At 38.6% G+C, this 7,366-nt stretch overlaps 1 long non-coding RNA gene across 1 annotated transcript; it reads right to left on the bottom strand.

The window, feature by feature from the left end:
- Positions 1 to 3,787: 3,787 nt before the first annotated feature.
- On the bottom strand, positions 3,788 to 6,730 carry LOC106871132 (uncharacterized). Its single transcript, XR_001409629.2, has 3 exons — positions 6,585 to 6,730; positions 5,899 to 6,180; positions 3,788 to 4,138 (listed from the first exon to the last, which is right to left on the bottom strand). It is a non-coding gene; the product is annotated as an uncharacterized LOC106871132 (long non-coding RNA).
- Positions 6,731 to 7,366: the final 636 nt, after the last annotated feature.

Here is a 7,366-nt window from a genome sequence, read left to right as displayed (position 1 = left end):
ATTATTATTATTATTATTATTATTATTATTATTTTTATTATTATTATTTTTATTTTTATTATTATTATTATTATTATTATTATTATTATTATTATTATTATTATTATTATTATTATTAAGAAGGTGACAGGCTGGCAGAATTGTTAACACGCTAGATGAAATGCTTCGTGGCATTTTGCGCGTTGCTACGTTCTGAGTTCAAATTCCGCCAAGGTCGACTCTGCCTTTCATCCTTTCAGGGTCGATAAATTAAGTACCAGTTGCATACTAGAGTCAATCTAATTGACTGGCCCCCTTCCCCCAAAATTTCAGGCCTTGTGCTTATAGAAGAAAGATTATTATTATTATTATTATTATTAAAGGATGAAAGATGAGAAAAATGCTTAGAAGCATATCAGCTGTCCTTATGTTCTGAGTTCAAAGGTTGACTTTACCTTTCATCCCTTCGGGGTCGATATAACAAGTACCAGTTGAGCACTGGGGTCAATGTAATCAATTTATCTCCTCCTTGAAATAGCCGGCCTCGTGACAAAATTTGAAACCCATTATTAATAGTTTGATCTGGAAGAAGAGCTGTGCCCATGATAACTTCTCAGGCCTTCTAAGACTAGTAAGAACAATACAGTTGATATTCTTCTTCCACAACTGCAGGAAGAAGATTTCAGAGGAATGAAATTACGAGGAAGAAGGATTGACTGTAGTGGAAGATTGGGGTAGGATTAGTAGAAGGAATGATACAATATGAATGAAGAGAGAGGGGGTGAACATGGAGGGGGGGGGGTCATGAGATCAACCAACTCCAAGGAACAGAGGTCAGGCCACAGTAAAGGTAGAGTGAGAAGACTGAAACAAGTAAAAGAGTATGGAAGAAATGCTTATTTCTTTACTGCCCACAAGGGGGCTAAACAAACGGATTAAGTCGATTACATCGACTCCAGTGCATAACTGGTACTTATTTAATCGACCCTGAAAGAATGAAAGGCAAAGTCGACCTCGGCGGAATTTGAACTCAGAACCGTAGCGGCAGACGAAATACCGCTAAGCATTTCGCCCGGCGTGCTAACGTTTCTGCCAGCTCGCCGCCTTGTATGGAAGAAATGCTGCTAAGCATTTTGTCTGGTTCTGCCAGCTCACTTCCTTTTCCTAATCTAATATTGATACTCCAGTAATTATTGTCAGGTCATCAACCTTGTGCCATCAAGTAAATATGTCGTACATAGTCAGACATTTGCATTTAAATAAGAAGCTTTACAGCTACTCTATCTTGGCATCATGGAAAGAAGTGAACTAGCTCTGATGAGCTAATTCCCATACATGATTACAAGCAACTGATAGATTTTAGATTTTTTTTTTTTTACAGAACATCTGCTACTTGTCAATGCAAAACAGGAATTGAGGTTAGAAAACAACAGTGGGGTAATCTCAAACAACAGAAAGCTAGACTACAAGTTTTATGTATATAAACATATGACTAATTTTATTGACAAGCTATGTATTATGGCCATTGACCCGATCAACATTAAACTGACCAACATACCTTCTTTTTCATTCAACCTTCTTTGGTCTCACTCTTTCTCTTTTATCAGTCATTAGACTGCGGCCATGCTGGAGCACCACCTTGAAGAAATTTTAGCCAGATAAATCAACCCTAGTACTTTTTTTTTAAAGCCTGGTACTTATTCTATTGCACTCTTTTGCTGAACCGCTAAGTTACAGGGACATAAACAAACCAGCACCAGTTGTCAAGTGGTGGTAGGGGACAAACACACACACATATATTGACAGGCTTCTTTGAGTTTCCATCTACCAAATCCACTTACAAGGTTTTGGCCAGCCTGAGGCTATAGTAGGAGACACTTGTCTGAGGTACCATGCAGTGGGATTGAACCTGAGACCATATAGTTGGAAAGCAAACTTCTTATCACACAGCCATGTTTGTGCATTTGTGCGAGAAAGAGAATTGGTGTCTCCTTGTCTTGATGTTGCATGATGGTTGTAAACGAGTATCACTGTTGTACAGCAGTGTCCTTCATTTTCAATCCTCTGTGAAAATATGTCTGACTATGGGGAAATATTACTTTACTTGAAAGCAGGTTAGGGTTAACAAAATGAAGCACATCCAGTTCTAGAAATTCTGCCTCAGCAAATTCCAAGACACAGACACACACACACACATCTATCCACAGCAGAAGTTTTAATGCTGCTCCCTGTGCTTGTGTCAAGTAAAAAGCATCTGTGCCAGTACCACGCAAAAGGCACCTGTAAAATGATTGGCATTAGGAAGGGCATCCAGCTGTGGAAATCATGGTTCTGTGCAGTAGGACTGAAAACAAAATGTGGTCGGGAAACAAATTTCTCACCACACAGCCATACTTCTACCTTTCCATCACAAGTCTCCCTTTTCTCCCACATATGTGCAACAATTAATTCTCTGCTATTTCCTGACGTTTTCTTCTGTGTCTATGTTCTCATTCACTAAGGACAAAGTAAAACTTTTCTCTCTCCCAGAAGAAAGAATTTGCTGTACTTGATAAGACACAAAAAGAGAAGTAAAACAGCTGTCTTCCACACATACAGGCTTGTCGTTTCAGGTGCCAGTGCCACTTAAAAAGCACTCGTGCCAGTGTTGCATTAATGCACCCATGACAGTGACATATAAAAAGCACCCAGCACACTCTGTGAAGTGGCTGGCATTAGGAAGGGCATCCAGCCACAGAAACCATGCCACAACAAACAATTGTAGTCTGGACTGCTCTCAGCTGGCCAGCTCCATGTCAAACCATCCAACCCATGCCAGCATGGAGAACAGATGTTAAATGATAATGATGATGACATGATCCCACATCAAGAATCTTGCAAACCAAATACAAAGACAAAATACGGTTGTAGTAAAGTTTGTTTGCCAACATGTTGCTAAATTACTGCAACATTCGTCCTAAACCAGGACTGCCATGTTATGTTGGCAAACAATCTTTACTGCAAAGTACTGTTGCTGAATATCTCACGTTGTGAGATTTAAAAATAGTAATTTTCTAAAATAAGGTTGGTTACTTCATATCAAGTCAGTGAGCTGATAGAAGCATTACATTACAAGATTAACAATTTTTGGGTGAGTGCATTAGGCGATACCATTAACCCCAGTATATGACTGGTATTTACTGTATTTTAATGTGTATAAGGAACCCTTTTTTGTCAAAAATTAAGTTAAAAAAATATGGGAGTTTCTTATACATGCACAGTATTATAATCCCTTACAAAATCTTTTGTCTAAATTTCAAGCCCCAAAAATTAGGGGATTCCTTATACACGTTAAAATACAGTATTTTATCGACCTTGAAAGGATGAAAGGTAAAAATTGGCTCTGATGGGATTTGAACACAGAACATAGAGCCTCAGCATATATCACAGGGCATTGTGTCCAAAGCTCCAGCAATTTTGCCAATCAATAATAAGTTTTGGATGTTTTACAGCCATTTCTACGTGAGTGGATAGTGGGAAGTGGAGGAGATGGCTTTCGTTGAAGCAAATGTTTCCTACCACCATTCAACAGTATCACTTTTCACGTCACCCAGGCAAACTAGAACAAGCAGAGTTATGTACCTTGATGGAGATGCGTTTTCTCTCACATACACACACAGACACGCACACACACACATAAGCGCAATGGTTTGGCTGCTAGTTTTATTGGGGTTGACATTTATTTGTGCATGCGAGTTATATCCATTCTGCAATACTTAAAGGAGGCACGATGAGGAATTATAACATTAAAAAAGAACAAAACACGTCATTATATAACAATATATTACTGTATATTTACAAAATATAAACAGCTCTGTTGAATAATCAACAAAGAAAACTTCTCACTGAACTGCAATATAGTGGAAGTACGAATGTACACACAAACATACATACACATATATATATATGTGTGTGTGTGTGTGTGTGTGTATGTATGTATGAATGTATGTATGTATGTATATATTCACACACACATGCGTATGTATGTACATATTCCATCAATGCTGTGCTTTCACTGTTGGATGTAGGGGTTTTACTTTTTGGTTACGAGAAAGACCAATACGGATTCCAGCAGACGGAGAGGTGACTTTCAGAGAGGAAGCGCTACTAGTGGCTTTACCTGAAAGATTCAATAAAATGAAAACATTAGAAAATACAAGAGAGGAATAAAATACAAATAAATAATTTTAAATATTGGTCTCACATTTTGGCACAAGACTAGCAATTTTGGGGAAGGGGGTAAGACAATTACATTGACCTCAGCGCTCATCATCGTTTAACGTCCACTTTCCATGCTAGCATGGGTTGGACGATTTGACTGAGGACTGGTGAAACCAGATGGCAACACCAGGCTCCAATAACCGGTACTTATTTTATCGGCCCTGAAAGGATGAAAGGCAAAGTCAACCTTAGTGGAATTTGAACTCAGAATGTAAAGACAAACGAAATGCCGCTAAGCATTCTGCCCAGCATGCTAACAATTCTGCCAGCTCACCATTTTATAGATATTTAAAATATTGAAAACAAAAACATAAAATGATAATAATAACAATGATGTTATTGCTGTTTAGCTCTAGGATGGCTCTGATCAAACAGAGCTAAAAGCAAGTGTTCTAGCTGTGACTATCCTGTCTCTCTCTTTCTTTTCCCAGACAAAGTGTATCTAGGATTCTATGACCTGAAATGTCCTTTCTTTTTGAAAATGGGAAGGTGAGATTTGAAAGAAATCTTGTTACTACTTGTAGAAAGTCAAGCAACTTCAGGGACAGACCTGGTTGTGTGGTTAAGAAGCTCATGTGGCAACTATGTGGAAAGCGAACTTCTTTAGCACACAACTATGAGTTTGTTGTTATAGACTAGTGGTTCAGTTCTCAACCGCTTTTTTTTACTTATGGACCCCTATGGTTCCTATTCTACTCAGTTGAACCCTCATAGCCATTCAATGTTTAAACAAATCCTGTTATATTTTATTGTGTCTAGGGAGAGTCATTCTCTTTCAGTGCCTTATTACTTTAACCCACTCACTGGTCTGATTTCCACTCATTAACTTAATTATTTTTTATTAAAATTTTCATTGCATCTTTCAACCTTTCCAATAGTCAACTATTGAAAAGGGTGCAAGACGCAACGAAAATTTTAGAAAAAATGTGGTAAGTAGCTTGCTTATGAACCACATAGTTCTGGGTTCAGTCCCACTGTGTGGCACCTTGGACAAGTGTCTTCTACTATAGCCTCAGGCCAACCAAAGCCTTATGAGTGGATTTGGTAGACGGAAACTGAAAGAAGCCTGTCGTATATATGTATATGTATATATGTATGTTTGTGTGTCTGTGTTTGTCCCCCCCAACATTGCTTGACAACCGATGCTGATGTGTTTATGTCCCGTAACTTAGCGGTTTGGCAAAAGAACCGATAGAATAAGTACTAGGCTTACAAAGAATAAGTCCTGGGGTCGATTTGCTCAACTAAAGGCAGTGCTCCAGCATGGCCGCAGTCAAATGACTGAAACAAGTAAAAGAGTAAAAGAGTAAGTAAATGAGTGGAAATCAGACTGGTGAGTGGGTTAAATTGATAAGGCACTAAAAGACAATGACTCTCCCCAGACACAAAAAAATATGCTTCAACACACGAATTCACATAAAGAATCTTGCAAACGAAACACAAAAACGAAATGTCAAGAATTGTATTAAAAAGTTAAAATGATTTGTGCTGTAGAAGTATAACCAATTCATTGCACATAGATTTTAACAGCAAACTCTTGTATGGACCCACAATGGTCATGTGGACCCTGGTTGGGAACCACTGTATTAAATCCATTATGAGATGCTGCCAGCTTCTCTGATCTTCATTAAATTACACAGAATAAAACTGGAAACTTACTAGGAGGATTCCATATCGGCTGTTTAATGGGTAACTTTGATGATAAGGATGGACTCAAATTACATATTTGAGATTGTGTCACTAAAGGCTTTTTAAGTGAAATAAGCGAAGGCACTGAGGGTTGAGATTTCCCAGATGTAGTTGCTACTTTGGTCGTATCTGTGTTCGTACTCTTATGAGACTCTACTGAACTGGAAGGTTCCGAAGGTGTACTTTTACTATTGTCTGGATTTCCTCTTTTAGACGATGATGGAGATTTATTGACAGCTTGTTTTCGTTTTGCTGAAAGAGAAATGAAACAAATTTTAAATAGTTTAACTGACCTCAATCAATATTAGCAGTGATAATTACCACCGTTTATTCAAGCATTTCACCCAGCATGCTTACGATTCTACCAGCTTGCTGTCTTAACAATAATAATAATAATAATAATAATCTTTTCTACTCTAGGCACAAGGCCTGAAATTTTAGATCAACTCCAGTATGCAATAGGTACTTAATTTATCAACCCCGAAAGGATGAAAGGCAAAGTCGACCTCGGTGGAATTTGAACTCAGAACATAAAGACAGACGAAATACTGCTAAGCATTTTGCCCAGCATGCTAATGTTTCCGCCAACTTGCCACCTTAACAATAATAATAATGATAGCAGAGGTGTTAATACATAGAAACAATGATACTCATACCTGTTGTTGACTTCTTATTTACACTATTTATATCTTTTTTTGTCTTTGTATTTTTTGCTGTTTTCTTATTTTTTTTCGTAGATTTCTTGCCATAGTCACAGTTTTCTTCAAATTCTTCATCGCTCTCTGGAGAGGCACAAATAAAAGAAAAAGGAAAAACAGGGAATGAATTTGGACATGTAAATAAACTAAGGTTTTAAAAAAGAAAGAAAAAAAATGTGTATTTGTGTATGTAGGAATAGCTGTGTGGATAGGCACAGATGTGGCTGTGTTGTTAAGAAGCTTGCTTCCCAATCATGTGGTCTTGGGTTCAGTCCCATTGTGCAGCACCTTAGGAAGCGTCTTCAGCAACAGACCAGACTGAACAAAGCCTTGTGAGCAAATCTGATAGATGGAAACTGACAGAAGCCTATTGTGTGTATATCATCATCATCATCATCATCATCGTTTAACGTCCGCTTTCCATGCTAGCATGGGTTGGACGATCTGACTGAGGACTGGTGAAACCGGATGGCAACACCAGCCTCCAATCTGATTTGGCAGAGTTTCTACAGCTGGATGCTCTTCCTAACGCCAACCACTCAAAGAATGTAGTAGTTGCTTTTACGTGTCACCTGCACGAAGGCCAGTCAGGCGGTACTGGCAACGGCCACGCTCAAAATGGTGTATTTTATGTGCCACCCGCACAAGAACCAGTCCAGGGGCATTGGCAACGATCTCGCTCGAAAATCCTACGAAGGCCAGTCAGGCGGTACTGGCAACGGCCACGCTCAAAATGGTGT

The sequence above is a fragment of the Octopus bimaculoides genome, chromosome 7, assembly GCF_001194135.2.
Source record: "Octopus bimaculoides isolate UCB-OBI-ISO-001 chromosome 7, ASM119413v2, whole genome shotgun sequence".
Classification (NCBI taxonomy): Eukaryota; Metazoa; Mollusca; class Cephalopoda; order Octopoda; family Octopodidae; genus Octopus; species Octopus bimaculoides.
The sequence above is the reverse complement of the archived record's forward strand: the minus strand, read 5'-3'. Positions and strand labels throughout refer to the sequence as shown.